The sequence below is a fragment of the Protopterus annectens genome, chromosome 2.part0 (genome assembly GCF_019279795.1).
Source record: "Protopterus annectens isolate FY-2018-M chromosome 2.part0, PAN1.0, whole genome shotgun sequence".
In the NCBI taxonomy this organism is placed as follows: domain Eukaryota; kingdom Metazoa; phylum Chordata; order Ceratodontiformes; family Protopteridae; genus Protopterus; species Protopterus annectens.
The window spans coordinates 760,025,851-760,044,699 of record NC_056728.1 but is presented as its reverse complement, the minus strand read 5'-3'; the positions used below and the strand labels follow the sequence as shown (position 1 = coordinate 760,044,699).

Here is an 18,849-nt window from a genome sequence, read left to right as displayed (position 1 = left end):
CTAAGATTACTGTTGCTGTATTTTTTACAAGTGGGAGAGTACTAAAGCTGCTGAAGAGAGAAGGAGGTTGAAGAAGGAACAGATTTACAGTCCAACAAACCATAGAGGATGGACCTGGCAAGACCTGCTCTGGCCCTAGAAAATATATCCAGCTTATAGTGTTTAGTAAATGTATGAACAGAGGACCAAGTAGAGGCCTCAATAATTGTTCTAGAATCCAGACCATTGAAAAAGGCTTCATAGGAAGCTATAACTGAAGTAGAATGAGCCTTGACAGAGGAAGAAAGCTGTTTCACATTATGAGAATAACAGAAAGAAATAGCCTTAGAAATCCCAGAAGAAATAGTTTGTTTAGAAATGGAAAGTCCTAGTTTTTTTTTATCTTGAAAAGATACAAAAAGCTGGTCAGATTTCGTAATGTCCCTTTGTCTTGTCTAAGTAGAATCTGAGCTGCCTATGCACATCCAAAGATTGAAGAGTCCTCTCTCTCTTTCTTTTTGAGGACAGAGAAAGAAAGAAAGATTGATGGATTGTTTCAAAGACAGCTAATTGACCAGTATGAGCATGAAGGAAAGAGTAATCCTAAGTGTAACCCATCCTTATGGAAGACCAAAAAAGGATGAACTGACATAAGTACTTGCAGTTCAAAAACCCTCTTTCCAGAATCAGAGCAACTAACAGTGCAGTTTTCCAAGCGCAATAGTTTAAGGAAGATCTGGTGGCTGGCTCAGAAGGCACAACGTCATTTTTGTTTCCGGGATATAATTCAAGTTCCATGATGAGGGAGTAGGCCTTTTTAGTGGCCTAATATGAAGGATGCCTATTAAAACTTGTTTGACCTTAAATCATGATGAAAGGGATGGATCTATAGGCAGACAAGCAGAAATGTCTAAAAATGCACTTTTACAAAAGAGCAATCCAGTCCAGAATCGAGCAACTCAAACAAATAAGAAAGAATGAGAGGAATACCCACTGTAAAGGGGTCCTGGTTCTTCTTTTTGCACCACAAAGACAATCTGTTTCATTTGATTTCACAAGATTTTCTGGTAATATGTTTGCCTCCTAGAAAAAAACTGCTGCACATCCTCAGAAAAATGGTGCCTAAAAGAAATTAGCGTTTGGAAGTTATTTATTTATTTATCTAAAAGAAATTAGGACTCCCATCACCGAAAGAGTTAACTGTTATGAGAGTGAATGAGAGAGCCCTTGTTTTGTGTATGCGAGCCCATCCTGTTGGCTAACTTTTGAAGACTGCTTTTGACTAGATTAAAAAGAAGAAGAAATCAGTGCAGTCTGGTCTGAAAGGGAGTTATCAAAAATTTTGGCCTGCCCTTCATTATCCATTGAAGGACTTTGGCAGAAGAGTAAGAAGGATGGAAGGCATAGAGGAATCACACTTTCAATGAAAATTATATGGTGTCTGTCTTCCATGCCAGTGGGCTTGGGTTCCGGGCACAGAACTTGATAAGTTACATGTTCTGAGGAGAGGCCAAATGGGCTGTCTGAGGAGTACTCCACTGATGAACAGTGTACAGGAAGGCCTACTTGCTTAATATTCATTTGTGAGAAGCTGCCCCGAATCTGCTCAAGGTGTCTGCCACTGTGTTCCTTTCTGTGGGAATGTAAAGTGCCTGAAGAGCAAGATTCTGCTTGACTGCAATCTCTCAAGATATCAAGGCTCGTTTGCAAAGGCAGTAATACTTGGTCCCCCCTTGTCCGTTTATTTAATACATGACTGTGATGTTGACTATGAATATCTTTAGGGGGCCTGGGGACCAGGGTTAATTCAGAGACTGAAAGGTCAGAATCAGGGCCTTCTTTCTTTATGTTTGTGTGATTTATTATTTTCCTGGAAGACCAAACCCCCTGGAGTTTGATATTGTTGGAATAAGTCCCCCATTCCAGGGTTGAAGCATCTGAGTAGAACTCCTGAACTGGGGGAAAAAGCAGAAAAGGAAGTCACAGACTGGAGGAATTCTGGTTGATCCACTTAGATATCTCCTTTCTGAGGCAAGACAAGAGAAGAATCTGAAAGTTTTAATGCATGGCAATGTTGAAGCCATATAGACTTGAGGTACCCCTTCAGCTTCCTAATGTGGAGTCTGAAACCCCCTGAGTTCTCAATACCTCTCTTTCTAAGGTCACCCACAATGGAGAAGGCTCTGAAAGAATTCTGCCAGAAATAGAACCTTGTCTATAGGAAGGAAAGCTGTCATAGATGGAGTGCTGATCCTGCATCCTAAGAAAATTTAGTCTTGAGACAGTATCAAGATAGATTTCTTTAGGTTTAGAGTGAAAAAACAGAATGTAAAGATGATTTACAGTGAATTCCTCATCCCACCAAAGAGAAGCTGGAGAAGGAGCCTTAAGATGTAGGTCATCCAAATAAGAGAATATCTGAGAGGATGAATAGGAAAAAGAAGTTATGTCTTACCATAACGTTCCATCTGTATTGTTGATCCTCGTTCAGTCATTATGTATGGGTATCGGTTCAGACCTCAGAACAGAGCCGGCCATTTTCCAAGCTCGCATCAGCTACAAACTCTCGAGCTAAACTCTTACCCATAATCCCCATCTCCCTGTTACCTCAGATTGAGTTTGCAAGTCAAAAGAAGGTAGAGGCTACCTCTGGTCAAATGACCTAAGAGAATGGGATGGTGAGATCCACTAGATGCTACAGGAGGGGGAATGAGGAAGGGTCGTAATGACTGAACGAGGATCAACAAATACAGATGGAATGTTATGGTAAGACATAACTTCTTTATCTGATATTGTTAATCCTCATTCATTTCTTACGTATGGGACAGAGTCCCCAGCTACCTCTATTCCTGGGAGGCTCTCTTGAAAGGACATTCCTGAGCAGCAGAGAACCAAAAGATGCTCTTCCCCTGGAGGCCAAATCCAATTTGTAATGATTGATGAAGGTATGAGGCGTAGCCCAAGTTGCAGCTGCACATATGTCATGTAAAGAAGCTCTGGCATGGAAGGCAGCAGAAGTTGCCACCGACCTTGTCGAATGAGCCTTCATGGTAGTAGGCAACGGAATATTACATTGTGTATAAATGAAGGTCACACAGTCTTTCAACCATCTAGTTAATGTGAACTTAGCAACAGCAGATCCTAATCTAGGTCCAGAATAGGCCAAAAATAACTGGTCAGATTTACGAGAGGACCTAGTCCTGTTTAAGTAAAAATGGATTTGCCTGTGAATATCTAGGCAATACTCTCCTCTGTTTGAATGATTGGGAAAGAAAACTGGCAATTCAATGGTTTGATTAATGGACATTTCAGAGATTACTTCTGGCAGAAATGAAGGATTAGTTCTCAAAGACGCTCTAGTTCTATGAACAATCAAGTATGGACTCTTGATGCATAAAGCTTGAAGCTCAGAGATACGTCTGGCAAAATAATGGCGAGCAAAAACAAGGTTTTCCATGACAAATATTTGAGGTCGCAAGAAGAAGCTGGTTCGAAGGGTGGCATTGTCAGAGCTTGTAGAACTAATGATAGATCCCATGGTTGAATAGGTTCTCTAAAAGGTGGCTTCAGATGATTCACACCTTTTATGAAGGTCTTGCACAATCTGTGTGACATAAGAAAGGAGTCTTGGACACCCTCATGGAAATTAGATATTGCAGCCAAATGAACTCTAATGGTAGAGGCCAATAGACCCGATTGAAAAAGGTTGGCCAGATACTCTAGTATTATCGACACTGGTGCTGAGAAAGGATCTACTTGTTTTTCTTTCAGCCAACAGGTAAATCTTTTCCACTTGCTTAGATAAGTAATTCTAGTGGAAGACTTATGAGATACAATGAGAATGTCACGTACTGGTAAAGAAAGATCATTCTGCCTGACAATCAAGGGAATTGGAGTAGCCAAGCTGTGAGCTTCAGGCTGTCCAAGTTGGGATGAATCAGGTTCTGCTGATGTGAGATCAACTCCGGGGTTGGATGGAGAATCCATGGTCGATCTACTAGGTGAGGCCAAAGGAAGGGGAACCAAATCTGATGATGCCAATATGGTGCTATGAGGATCACCTTGCTCTTCAACTGATAGGCTTTCTTCAGAAACTGGGGAATGAGGGGAAAAGGTGGGAATGCATAAACAAGACCAGAGGGCCAATCATGGACTAGTGCATCCCTGGGTGACTGTCCCGGAGAGAGAATCAGGGCGAAGTAGTTGCTGCATTTGTAGTTGGTTGGGGATGCAAAGAGGTTGCAGCAAGGACAGCCCCAGTGGTGGAAGATCTCCGCTGTTATCAAGGGATTCAGGGACCACTCATGAGGTTGTAGAATGCACCTGCTGAGTCTGTCTGCTATCACGTTGGAACTTCTGGGAATGCGTGTTGCTAGAAGAAAACGGTTGGTATCCATCACCCGTTGCCATATTCTCATGGCCTCTTGACAAAGGGGGTAAGATATGGTTCCACCTTGTTTGTTGATGTACCAGACCACTGCCATGTTGTCTGATTGAATCGCAATTGTCCCAGACAGCAGCAGGGGATGGAATGCTTGCAACATCAGAAGCACTGCCTCCAGCTCTAGAACATTTATATGCAGTTGGGCCTCCAGTTTGGACCAAGTGCCTTGGACTGTCTGTCCCTGACATAGCCCCCCCACCCCATCAGGGAGGTGTCCATGGTCACTGTGGCCTTGGGTTGCTGGGAGGAGAAGGGGCGAGACCATTGTGACGGATTGTGTGTCATCCACCAATTTAAATCCTGTTTGCACCTGTGGGTTACTCGAACCTTGGCTGAAAGAGGATGCTGAAAAGAATACCATTGGGTGAGCAGTAGCCATTGTAGAAGCCTCATATGAAACCTGGCCAGGGGAACAATGGTGATGAAGGCTGCCATGGAACCCAACAGCTGTAGGACAGAGTGAGCTGTGGATTTCTCCCTTGAAAGGATTGGGATAAGTTGTTGCTTTATCCTTAGAATTCTGTGCTCTGAAATGGCAGCTCTGCAATTCTTTGTATCCAAGATAACCCCTATGAATTCTGTGGACTGAGATGGGGTGAGATTGGATTTTTGCCAGTTTATGGTTATGCCTAGCCTTTGAGCAACAAGGAGAGAGTATGCCAGGGCTTCTTCCAGTAGATGTCTGGTGGGGGGGAAATGAGCCAGTCGTCTAGGTATGGAAACACCTGGAATCCTTGTAGTCGCAAGTGAGCTGTGACGACTGCCATGCACTTTGTGAACACTCTGGGGGCTGTAGAGAGTCCGAAGGGCAGTACTCTGAACTGGTAGTGTCTGGCTCCTGCATGGAAGTGCAGAAATCTTCTTGTTGGCCTGTCCACTTTTATGTGGTAGTACGCATCTTGAAGATCTATCAAGCACACCCAATTGTCTTTTTCCAAAAGCGGGAGGATAGACTGTATTGTGACCATCTGGAATTTTTGTACTCTCACAAACTTGCTCAATACACTGAGATCCAAAATTGGTCTCCAGTCCCTGGTTTTCTTTGGCACCAAACATAGTCTTGAGTACAATCCGGATCCTATCTGGTCTTGAGGGACTATTTGGATGACTCTTTTTCTTAGCAGCTTTTCTATCTCTAGTGCTGCTTCTTCCCTTTGACTGGGTGGAACGTTGGGAAGATTTTTTGAAGGGACAGGACAAAGATCAAAGGGGATATGATAACCTCTGGTTATAATCCTTTGTACCCAAGAATCGGTGGTGACGGTTAGCCAGGCAGCAGGGTACAAGGAGAAATGACCCCCAACCACCTCCAGAGGAAAAGAGTTGGGCCACTCTTCAGGAGCGCTGGTAGAATTGGCCAGGGAAAGAGTCCCTGGAACCCTGGTTATGCGGACCCCCTTTGCCCCAAAAGGAGCATCTTTACTGTGAGTTTCCCCCTCTGTCTCTAGGGGAGAACTCGGCCTGTGTGTCATGGAAAGGACCCTGAGATTTCTTGAACCATATCTTCCCACTCTTTTGGTTCCGGGAGAAAGCACATTGAGGGGAAGAATAACGGACACCTACAGCAGAAAGGTTCTTACTGTCCTGTTCACATCTGGCCAGTGTGCTTTTAACTTTGGGTCCAAACAATGAAGAGGCCTCAATGGGAGCGTTAAGAAAGGAAGCCTTAAAGGGTTCCACGAAATTGCACAAGCGCATCCAGGTTTGCTGTCTCAGGACCACAGCTGAACCCACCGCTCTAGCTGCTCCTTCTGATGTGTGAGATATCAGTCATATAGAGGAGTTAGATAGTGACTCAATGGTGGCCAGTTGAGAGGCCACTTTGTCACGGACCTCATCAGACATGGCACCAGCCAAGGTTTCAGAGAGTTCGGAAATCAGATCCCTTTGAAGCCTGGTAAAGTGTGCCATATAATTCAGGGACCTGATAGTAAAGGTCGCTGATGCAAAGGTGCGCTTCCCTATCCTGTCCAGGGCCTGAGACTCTTTGTTAGGTGGACGGACAGTCTGGCTTTCTTCTTCCCCCAGATCCTTGTTTCTTGCGGTCGCCACCACCAAAGCATCCACAGGAAGACCTTTAGACCAATGGGGATCTGTAGCAGGAGGGGACAGAATCTTATCTGGCCTTCGGGCAATGGCCTTGACGGTGTCAGGAGCCTTCCACGCATGCTGCACGATGAGTCGGACAAGTTCATTGGCAAGTGGAGTAACCCAGGAGGTAGGGGGCTGGGAGTGAAAGGCCTGCAGGCACACAGACTCCTCAGAGGTCAGATTAGAGGGCTGCTAGTCACCTCTCTGTTTAAGGATTTCAAGGATATAACCAAAGGATACCTCAGAGGGTGACCGAGGGGATCCTTCCCCCTCATCAAAGTCTGTGCCTTCAGTGAGGGACTCCTCTGTGGAGTCCATGTGCTTCCTCTTACATGAACTTTTCCGGTGGACTTCCTCAGAGGGGGAAGCTGGGGAAGACAGCAGAAAAGGGGTTTCCTGTGGGAATACGTCCTGAGGCCCCTGCACCCAGTGTCCGCTAGGTGCGACTTGTGAAAACAGTGTACCAGAGGAGGGCGGGGGGATAGACAGCACAGTATCACCAGCAGAAACCAGAGCCTTCTCCATCAGTTGAAAGGCTGGTCCATCTGAGGAGGGGTGAGTGTCCAGGACAGGGGTCATCCTTCCCTTAAGTGGCTCAGCCTGCCGACTCGGAGTCCCCGGATGGCTGTGGAACAGCAAATTACGCCTGTCACAACTGTCATCCTGGGTCATAGCAAAACTCTCCTGCCACGAAGGTAACTGTGGTTCCTTATTGAGATCCATAAAGGGAACCACAGAGGGGGAAGACTGTGCTATATCAATGGACTTCAAAGGCAGTGAAGAAGGAGAATAAGAAGGGGTCTTTGGAGATGGGTGATCACCTCCCAAGGAAGGATATGTCCTGGGGGGTGGGATGACTCTGTCCAGAAGCACTTGATCCACAAGACGCAATATGTCATGTTCAGAAAGGCTTCTAGTGGACCTCATGAAGACTGAGGGAGAAACAGGTCTGTCCACAGAAGAGACAAGCTCAGTGCCCACCTCAGCACTGAGAACAATGGTGCCGAGAGAGACTGGACTATGGGTGTGTGCACCGAGGTAATCATTGGTGCCGAGGTCACAGTCTGCACTGATACAAGGATCAGTGCCGAAGTGGTTGCCGGTATCGAAGCTGGAACTGACAAAACTAGAGCCAATAACTGAGGCGTCAGTTCCGAGTAAGATGTCAGAGCCGACGTGGTCAAGGTCTGTGCCAACTGAACGGTCGGTGCCGATGCAGTAGTCGTAATAGTCTGAACTGAGGAGCCCCTCGGTGCTGATATAGTAAAGGCTACAGGAGAAGATGGAGCCAAGATCATTAATGGTGCTGAAGGCCTCGGTGCAGAAGGTCTAGGCACTGAGAGCACTGGGGCTGACTGAGTGAGCTCTGAAGCAGAAACTTTAGCCTTTTTTGGTCTTTGTTGGTGGGCGTCCCCAGCCGGAGATGAAGGCAAAGACTTAGTAGGATCATCCAAAATTTTCTTATGGGCTCTAGGAGGGGTTGAAGCCTCCGACCCAGAAATAGCCTCTGAAAAGGGAGATTTGAGAAGTCCCTTCAGCAACAACTTATTTTTCCTTTCCAACAAGGTTCTGTTAGAAAATTTTTTACAAATAGTATAGGGTGGGTCAACAGATAAGTGGGACACACCCAAGCAATAAACGCACAAAGAGTGTGCATCTGATGTAAGTAATTTGTGTCTACAATCAGAACACCTTTTAAATCTCAGACTACCTTTCTTATCTGCTATGATAGAAAAAAGGGGAGAGTAGAAAGGGTACCAGCAATGGTACAAAAGAATACCCGAAGGTATGAAGAAAGGAAGAGATTACCAATGATGGTAAGGGAGAAGTACCTCGCGGTAAAAGGTGCAGAGTAAAGAGAAGAAAACTCAAGAAAATATGGTCGCTAAATACGATAGGGTAAAAGACAACAAAATAGAAACTTTTCTGACAGAAAAAGTTATATATATGACTAGTCTAACAACAAATATCTATACTTAGCTCAAGAGAAGCAGCTTGACACGACCGAATGGCAATGCGGCAAACAAAATCTGAGGTAACAGGGAGAGGGGGATTATGGGTAAGAGTTTAGCTCGAGAGTTTGTAGCTGATGTGAGCTTGGAAAAAGCCAGTTCGGTTCTGAGGTCAGAACCGATACCTATACGTAAGGAATGAATGAGGATTAACAATATCAGATTGTGGAGTTATGCATCCTTTAAATCAACGGTCATTAGGAAGACCTAAAGGAGGATAATAGGAAATAGGGTCTGAAGAGTTAGCATTTGGAAACTTAGCAGAACTGGAAAGGTGTTGAGGAAGAAAAGGTCTAGGATAGGTCTCCAGGAACCCCCTTTCTTGGGAACTAGTAACATCCCAGAGTAAAATCCTCTGCTGTACTGAGACAGATGAACTGGTTGAATAATTCCCTGACTCAAAAAAAAAAAATCCAGCAGAATTGGAGTTATCAGATGCAACTGGTTTTGAGGAAGATGATGAATTCCTGAGAAAGGGGTAATAGACGTCCAATACATCTTGTACCTTTTTTCTATAATGGAAATAACCTACTTGTCCATGATAATTTCCTTCCATCTGGAAGGGAAAGAGGCAGGCTTTGGGACAGGGGGAATCTGACCAAGGCGAAGTGGAGAAAGTAAATGGTGAGAATCATAAGGAAGCAGGCTTGTCAGAAAATGAGGGCTTTTAACCCTTGGGATCCTTCATGATATATCATGATATTTTCCCTATTAGCCATTTTACCTTTTTGGGGCTGCTTTTGTTGTCTTCTTAATTAAAGGACTTGTTTTTGAAGAAAAATTCCTCTGGAACTTATGGACGGGGGAAAGAGAAATCTGTTTCAAATCTTGGATTGACTTCCCTTAATCCTGCAAGGTACAGCTAAACAAATACTGCCTGTCCAGAGGAGAATTCAACAATTTGGCCTAGGCATCCTCTAGTAGGGATAACAGTCTTAGCCAAGAGTATATACAGAGAATTGACTCAGATGCATCTGCTTTGGAAGATGCATTTGTAGCATCATAAATGCATTTGATGGTGTCTGTCCACTTGAGAGGCAGAGTTAAGCAAAGATACAACTGAGGACTTATTTTCAGATTCTGACATATCATTACTTCTCCCAGATTAGAAAGAAGAGATAACAGATATCTTGTCATCTGTGTTTATTAGTTAATAGCTCTAAAAGCCAAGGTGGCAGAGTTATACAATTTCTTGCCATGGCTGTACACGGCCCTGCTATCCTTATCAGTAGGCAAGATATTAGGGGATGACATCATTTTTGTGGGCTTGTCCGTAGAGACAGATAAATCACAGAAAGATCAGAAGAAATGTTTTTAACAGAGGAATTATTGTACATCAGGGACTTCTTAAGAGCAGGGACTAAGATTCAGGGTCAGGGAAGCATTAATAAAAGTGTCCAGAAGTGCTTTCAGATCAGGGGTAAAAGCATAGTACTTAGGGGTATTCGTCTGTAGCAAGGCATTGTATCTGTCTTGGGCATCAGATATTTTAATGCACTGCCATTTAAAATGCTGCATCATTTTAATAATGATATTTCCAAAAGAATGTTCTTACAAAGGAGAATCGGGTAGAGAGACTCTTCTTCCTAGGAAGCCACAGCAAGGGGGGAGTGGATTTGGGAAGAATAAGTTAGAGAATCTTCATCAGAATCCTGGATCTCCTCCTCAGAGGAAGAATCCCTATGCCTTCTCAGAGGAGTAGATGAATAAGGAGCCACAGCAGGTACAGCCTGAAAGTACTGAGGTGGCTTATTCGACAAAAGTGCTTTGAAGAGCCCTTGGGTAAAGTCTTGTCTTTTTTTTGGCCAATTACAGGTTGGGGGTTGGTATAATAGTAAGGTGTTTACCTCACAGACACAAGCTACAGGGTTTGATTCTCACCTTTGAGAAAATTAGCTAGGCTTAAAATGGCCCACAAGGGCAGTTAAGCCAATATTTACCTATAAATCCAATCTCACTAACTGAGTGGGGGAAGTATGTTTAGTTTTCTGCCTTTTCTTTACAGGCACATCTGCCTGCACAAATCTCAGACGATGAGAGCCCTGATGAACTTCAGTTAATGAACTGAGTAGTTCCTCTCTGACAAGAATCTGGATGCCCCTAGGCCCCTTGGAAATAACCAGCCTAGATTCCCCCTTCTTATTTGTTTCAGATATTGGATCAGCCCCAGGGGATGTGTGAGTGGGTTTACTATTAAAATTACGAAATTCAAAATAAATTTCTTACCTAAATGTTGACAATTAATGTCAAATCTGCAGATTTACAACTGTTCAGTTAGTCATAAATTTGCAGTAATTGCCGAAAATGTTGAATTTGACATTTTACGGCAATTAATGGCAATGCCACCCTTGCTGTAAATCTCGAACTACTACAACTAACATCTCGTTTATGCAGGGGGAAAGACCCTTGCACCCCACCCCCACCCCCTAACTATTTATTCCAACTCCGAGATTGCACTACAGTGAGGAAAGGGATGTATTTCCCTAACTGTACTGTACCGCGATCTCTGTACATCCCTTCAAATGTTTATATTTGCAAATGCAGAGGACATTCGCAAATATAATGTTCAAACATTTAGAATGTACTCATATGAACTATTTGAACATCTGTAGTTTGAATAATTCATAGGCGTACAATCCGACATCTATAGTAAACCGTGTGAATGACCAGCCCCATATTGGCCTCCTACAAGGTCACAATAGCAGGGGCTGATGTAGGACCTAGACAGTCTGAAGTCTCATCTTCAGACTCAGTGGAGATGTCGGGTGTGGGCTGTACAGCCAAAGCCTCTGCATTAAGTTTTTTAGATTTTCTTTTTAGGGCAGGAGGACTTAGCTGACATTGTGCCTTTTGCGAGCTGCTTGAGTCTTTGATTCTCCAAGTAAACAGATAAAGAAGAGAAATGGCTGTGAAGGGTCTTTGGGATTAAAGATTGAGAGACAGTACACTCTCTATGGTTATGTTCAGTATCAAAACACTTGTGATTACCCTTATGTAGAATCTGCCTCCCACTTTCACACATTCAATTTCTGGATATGTACAAAATAATACCACTAAGTAGAGCTGGAGTTTCTTTAACCGGGCAGCATATGGCATCTCTTTGAGCCCTTTGATCCTCTTGGTGAGGTACTTTTGGGGTCTTTCCAGTTGCTGCAGGTGTCTGGTAAGGTACATCCCAAAAGGGGCATTGTACTAAATTATGGGCCTGATGAGGGATGAGTAAAGAGACACGATGACCTCCCCCGATCTAGATGTGACTCCCTTCATGATTAGGTGGGCTATATAAAATGTTTTTCTAACCGCTTTGGCCACGTGGTTGTCAAATGAGAGATTGCTATCAACTTGGGTCCCCAGGTCCCTAATTACTTCTTCCGTACATAATGGATTACCACCTATGTGGTAATTTGTGTGCACTTTGTTTTTGCCAAAGGGGATGACTATACACTTTTTGGCGTTTAGCTTGAGGCCATGGCTCTGGCACCAGTTGTCTGTTTCTATGAGGCCCTTTTGTAGGATGCTTCTGTTGCCTGGAGAGTCGATTATGGTGCCCAGTTTGCAGTCATCTGCGAACTTGGTCAGCCACAGTCCTTCCATGTTAGCCTGTACCTCCGAGAAATATATACCGAACAAGAGAGGTCCCAGGACTGAGCCTTGTGGGACGCCACTTGTAACTGGTTTGGAATCTGACATGGCTCCAGCAATTCTAACCATGTGGGTTCTGTCCTTGAGCCAGTTTGCAACCCATCTAGTGACATAGGGGTTTATATTTAAGCTGGTGAGCTTATCTATAATGCCCAAGTGGGGTATTGTATCGAAGGCTTTTGCAAGGCCCAGGTAGGCTGTGTGGTCCACCTTCCCCTCGTCAATGGCCTTGGTGACTGTTTCAAAGAAATCAACCAGGTTTAAGAGGCAGGATCTGCCCTTAACAAAGCCAAACTGGGTAGGATCCAGTGTCTGTAGGTCCCCGATATCTTTATTTATGAGGTCCATGATGATCCTTTCCATAGCTTTGCAGACCAAGCTAGTCAGGCTTATGAGGCAATAGTTTCCAGGATCTGTTGAGGCACCACCTTTGTGGAGGGGGACCACTGTTGCTGTATGCCACTCTTTGGGTACATATCCTGTAGTAAGGCTGAGATTGAACAGTAGTTTTATGTTTGGGTTTAGTTCTTCTTGGAGTTCATGTAGGACGCAGCCCGGGACACCGTCTGGTCTCATTGATGCTGTGTTTTTTGCTTTGGAGAGGGCGGCTCTTACCTGAGCATCTGAGATGTCAGGGGGGCAGCACTCTGCTGGGATAGATATTTGCCCTTTTGGTGGGGAAGGGGGGGAGAAGTTTGCGCTGAACCTGTCAGCTAGGATGTTGGCAATGTCTGTGGGTTCGGTGTATTTTTTGTCATTTTCGACTAATTCTGAGCATATCTGGGAATTCCCACCCAGGTTCCTAACATAACTAAAGAAAGCCTTGTGATTATCCTTAGTGTCCTATGCAATTTTTCTCTCGAAGCTGGCCTTAGACGATTTTATGAGTGCCCATAGTTTTTTGCTAATACTGATCAGAGATGCCTTCTCTTTTTGGGATTTTGCTCTATCATGTAGTAGCTTCCTTCTTCTATTGTATAGTTTGTTTATGGCTGGGGTCCACCAGACAGGACGCCTAACTTTGGAGGATTGGGTCTTGGTTTTATTTGGGATTGTATGATCCATGCATTCCTGAAGGTGTTCACAGAATGCGTTTATAAAGGATTCTGCAGTCTAGGCCGTATTTTCCACAGGCCCGGGGGCTTTGAAGGATTCCACCTCGGTTTTGAGGAGTGTGAAATTTGCTTTAGAGAAGTTTTTCACTTTGGTTTTCTGGGCAGGGGCTGGGGTCGGGATGTGAATATCTAGTGAGATTAGTTTATGGTCTGATCTTACCAGTGAGGGATACACTTCTGGTCTGGAGCATAGAGTCCCCATGTTGGTGATGATCAGGTCCAGTATGTTTTCCCCTCTTGTGGGAGTGGCAACAAGTTGTTCCATCGCATTTGAGTTTATAAATTCTAGGAACCTTCAGGCTAGGGTGTTGGAGCTAGAGTAATCCTCCCAGTCTATGTTAGGGTAGTTGAAGTCGCCCAATATAATGGTGTTTGGAGAGACCTTCATATTTTCCAGTGTTCTCAGGAAGGCCGAGTGGGGTTCCTGGGTTTGGGAGGGTGGTCTGTAGCAGGCTATAAACTGGAAGGCAGTTTTACCCACTGTTAGTTGCACATGGATAGTCTCTGATGCTTCATGCTGTGCCACCAACCTGGAGGTGTGGGTATCTTTGACGAATATTGATACTCCCCCTCCTTTTGTGGTTCGGTCCAAGTTTTGGGGCCGAAAAACATGGTATGAGGTATAACCTGGTAGTGCTGGGGTGCTCTCGGGAGCCTTGAATCAGGTTTCTGTTACTGCACAGATATCGATGTTCTCCATGCTATGGAGAGTTTCGAGTGCGTGCATCTTGAGGTTTAGACTTCTGGCATTGAGTAGCATTACTCTTAGTTTCTTATCCCTTGTGATACCTATGGAGGTGGGTTTGTCTTTTGAGCCTTGCCTAAAAAAGGCACTATGGGGGTGGCAAGAGCCTTTGCCAATATCCGAAAGCCCAGGGGTGACAGGTGCAAGCTGTCCCTAGCGAAGCATCGTGGCTTGTCGAGCATGTCATCCCAGGCAGACAGGCATCGGCTCCCCTTTGAATGACACCAATACTTAAGCCAATTGTTGAAATTGATCATCTTGTCTTCATAATGTGGAATCATTCTTGGTGAGGGTAAGATGCTACTCAAGGTCATGGTCATACCAGCCTGGACTACATGCTCAGAGAGCTCCTCTATGTCTCTTTTCATGTAGTCCAGGGAGGTACGTCTCAGGTCATTCACACCAGCATGGACAATGACTGAGTCATATTTGTACTTTCCTTGGAGTGCTCTGAGTGCTTGTGTTATGTGGCGGATCCTAGCATCCAACAGGCAGCTCACCATGACCTTCTCCTTGTTCAGTCTGGTGAGCAGGACGTCAGTGTGCCTGACGATAGAGTCACCTATTACAAGTGTATCAGGTGTGTTGTTTAGCCTTAAGGGCTGTGACTGTTGGACACACTGGCTTTGTGAGCTATGTGTTGCACGTGTTTTGTTTTGGGGTAGCGGTTGCTTGGGTGTCTGCTTTGGCGGTCTCTGCTGCTTAGGCAGATTTTTATTTAGAGCCTCCGAGTATGTTTTTGTGTGTTTATGTGTTTGGTTTGCTGTCGTGGTAGGTCTATGTGAGACTGGAATTGTAGTGAGTGTGGTTTCCTTCTCCTCCTGACTGGTTACGCCAGTACTGAGTTGAGAGAGCTTAGCCTCCAGTTTGGCTATATGGTTACATCTCTCACATGTGTTGGAATTTGTTGGGAGGAGGAGAGGGTTGTCTGTGTACATGAGGCAGTTGTAACATTGCCTCAAGATTCTCAGATTCACCAGATGGACCGGAGAGGAGATTGACAACTGACCTTTGGACATGCTAGAATAGTATTGGGCATTCCTTTATAATTGAAAAAAAGGGCCAATGGGGAACAAAGTACTCAAGGGGAGTTTGTGAGGGTGTAATGCTTTTAATTTTTTTAGTGCTGACTTATATAATTGCTTTAGTGAGCAAGTGCCAGGCTTTAGAGTGGGAATAGGGTGTTTATTATGAGAACTAGATCAGTTCTAAGGGGAAAAGTAAACAGCAGACTTTGTGGAGCCGAGAATGGTTTAAACCCAATTAAGTGGCGCTGCCCGATGCTGCGCTATGCTCAAAATCGCGCAAAGCCACGCTAAAGCGGGTTTTATACAGGGGGACTTGAAAGAGCTAGAAATTGGCCCAAAACGGCCAATAGACTACCAGATTCTTGTGCTGGGAACACTCCTCCAGGGATAGATAGGCTGCTCCAAGCTCCCCACTGCCACTGGTGAACAAAGTAGCCTCCCTTTATCCAAGAAAGGAAATGGGCAACACGGGAACTTTCCAAAAGTCCAGAATACAGCAAAGCCTGTATTTGCACTACTCTAGGTCAGGAAAGATGGGAAACAAGGAATTTTTTTTTCTTTTTTGCAACAGACAGCAGGAAAATGCAATAAATATGTAACACAGGCTAGTGCACTTGAGTGTGTAGCCTCAACAGGTAAATGCAACAAACAGGACAAACTTTAAAAGTGCAGATGCAAAAACAACTTTAAACAGTTTAAAACAGTTCAAGAAGCAGAAATACATGCAGTTTAGCTAGATTGGACAGTCGCCCAGGTAGTAACAGAAAAAAAAAACACTTTTATCAGGTTATCAGTCACTCTTTTAGCCTCTCTGCTGCTAACTCCACTCTGCAGGACCACGACGAGTTTGGCTGAGTAGTAACAAGCGAACAAACCGCGCCGAAGCGGGTTTTATACAGGGGGACTTGAAAGAGCTAGAAATTGGCCCAAAACGGCCAATAGACTACCAGATTCTTGTGCTGGGAACACTCCTCCAGGGAAAGATAGGCTGCTCTAAGCTCCCCACTGCCACTGGTGAACAAAGAAGCCTCCCTTTATCCAAGAAAGGAAATGGGCAACACAGGAACTTTCCAAAAGTCCAGAATACAGCAAAGCCTGTATTTAGACTACTCTAGGTCAGGAAAGATGGGAAACAAGGATAATTTTTTTTTTTGCAACAAACAGCAGGAAAGTGCAATAAATATTTAACACAGGCTAGCACACTTGAGTGTGTAGCCTCAACAGGTAAATGCAACAAACAGGACAAACTTTAAAAGTGCAGATGCAAAAACAACTTTAAACAGTTTAAAACAGGTCAAGAAGCAGAAATACTTGCAGTTTAGCTAGATCGGACAGTCGCCCAGGTAGTAACAGGAAAAAAAACACTTTTATCAGGTTAACAGTCGCTCTTTTAGCCTCTCTGCTGCTAGCACCACTCTGCAGGACCACAACGAGCTTGGCTGAGTAGTAACAAGCGCACAAACCGCGCCGAAGCAGGGTTTTATACAGGGGGACTTGAAAGAGCTAGAAATTTGCCCAAAACGGCCAATAGACTACCAGATTCTTGTGCTGGGAACACTCCTCCAGGGAAAGATAGGCTGCTCTAAGCTCCCCACTGCCACTGGTGAACAAAGAAGCCTCCCTTTATCCAAGAAAGGAAATGGGCAACACAGGAACTTTCCAAAAGTCCAGAATACAGCAAAGCCTGTATTTAGACTACTCTAGGTCAGGAAAGATGGGAAATAAGGATAATTTTTTTTTTCTTTTTTGCAACAAACAGCAGAAAAATGCAATAAATATGTAACACAGGCTAGCGCACTTGAGTGTGTAGCCTCAACAGGTAAATGCAACAAACAGGACAAACTTTAAATTACAAGCGCAAAAGCGGGCTAAAGCTGGCTTTAAAGCAGGGGGTTAGAAAGAGATAGGAAATGGCCCAAAACGGCCAATAAGCTACAGGTCACTGGGCTGGAACCACTCCTCAAGGGGCAGATAGGCTGCTCAGTGCTCCCCACTCTCACTGGTGAACAAAGAAGCTTCCTCCTATCCAAATAAGGATATGGGCAACACAGGAACTATGACACAGCCCAGAGATCAGCAATACCTGAAGACTGGACTATTCTAGTTCAGTAAAGGCGGGAAACAAGGATTTTTTTTTTTTTTACAAAGTAGCAGAAATTAGGTACAGAAACACATCAAATGCTTTAATTCGGCTAGCACACTTGAGTGTGTAGCCTACCAGTTAAACTAAGCAAAAACAAACTTTAAAAGTGCAAAAAAACCTCAGAAATACAGGCAGGAATGAAATAAAACAACTTTGCAGAGCTTATTTAGTTAAAGAAACAGAGAAGTCTATATATACAGAAAAGTAGCTAAAACAGACAAACACTTCAGATACAGTGCAACCTAGAGCACTTGAGTTGTAGCAATATTAAGGCAATTACAGTTATAATAAATGCTCTGAAATATACATCGGATGTATGGCACTGGAAGGAATATTCCACCTGTAAGGAATACTGCAAAATTATCTTGGAAGGACATCTGTTTAACATGTGTATATTTTACAAACTTCATGCTAGAATGGTTATTTCTTTATTATTTATATTTACACATATTTATTTAATTTGTTTTCCTGTTTATTTTGTTTTGTAGTGTATTAATTATACAGTGCATGGACCTCCAAGATTACACTTGAACATCAGGAAAAAATAAACTTGTCAACACCTTCCCTAGTAAAGGACCCAATCATAACAGAGCTTAGGTGGATGCTTAACAATTTTTAAGCACCCCCCCCCATAAGAACTGTGATGGTTAGGTCACACTCTATGAATTAACAGCAACAGAAAATAAACAGTTTATTTTCTGCCTGCTGTCCATGCCTGTCAACTGTCCCTGAGTTTGTCTCAAATTTTTGCTCTGTTCATTGTAAGCTTTTTGAGTTTCTGGTAAATCACTGAGGATTAGTCACTCAATAATGCCAGACAACAGAGTTTCATACTTGTTTAGATAAATGCATATTGCTGCAAAACCTGTTGCTCTATTAACCTTTTAAGTGTATAAGTGCAATACTAAAAACTTTCTCTGATTTTGATCCTTTGTTCTCCCATTATTTTTGGATTTGTCTAGAATTCTTAAAGAAGCTAAGAGGTGTTTTGCTGTCCTTTGCTCAAGTGCATTACCATCTTTCAAAGCCAGTAAAACACTTCATGCTTGAAGACTTTTTTCCTGTAACTGTCAGTACATGGAGCAGATAAAGAATTATGATTGAGCCACTGACCATAACCTTTTATTATGTGTTCTCAATATGGATGCCTATAATCACCTCTCGAACGTCACTCGAGATTAATTTCTTGGCACCCATATCTTGAACACATAATAAACAGGTTATGATCAGAGATGTGATCAGAATCCTCTATGTTTTATTCACAGTGCACATGCTTTAAATAAATTATGTATTTATATGCACAAATATACAAATTTCAGTGTGTCTTGTTAATGTATTGTACATTGTTTAGGAAATAACTTAGAGTTAAAGGTGAAGTTGAAATAAAGCTGGAACATTATTTTCTACAATCACAAATTTGAACAGCTATCAGACACATAGTCTAACAGTCTCCCTAATAATTAATTTTTATTCTACAACCTACAGTTTGTATGCCACCTCATAATTCTCTTGTTTCATCCCACCACAGTCTATCATCAATGTAAGTCAACATTCGTCAGTGACAAATCCATGTTTTACTTGCACTGCTTTTTTATTATACTGAACACAAAACTACAAATGCATATTTAATAAATGAACCATAGCTATGTA

At 43.5% G+C, this 18,849-nt stretch overlaps 1 protein-coding gene across 1 annotated transcript in view; it reads right to left on the bottom strand.

The window, feature by feature from the left end:
• LOC122792780 (protein shortage in chiasmata 1 ortholog-like) overlaps positions 1 to 18,849 on the bottom strand; it is a 240,410-nt gene that overhangs the window by 181,744 nt on the left and 39,817 nt on the right. The window lies entirely within an intron of this gene.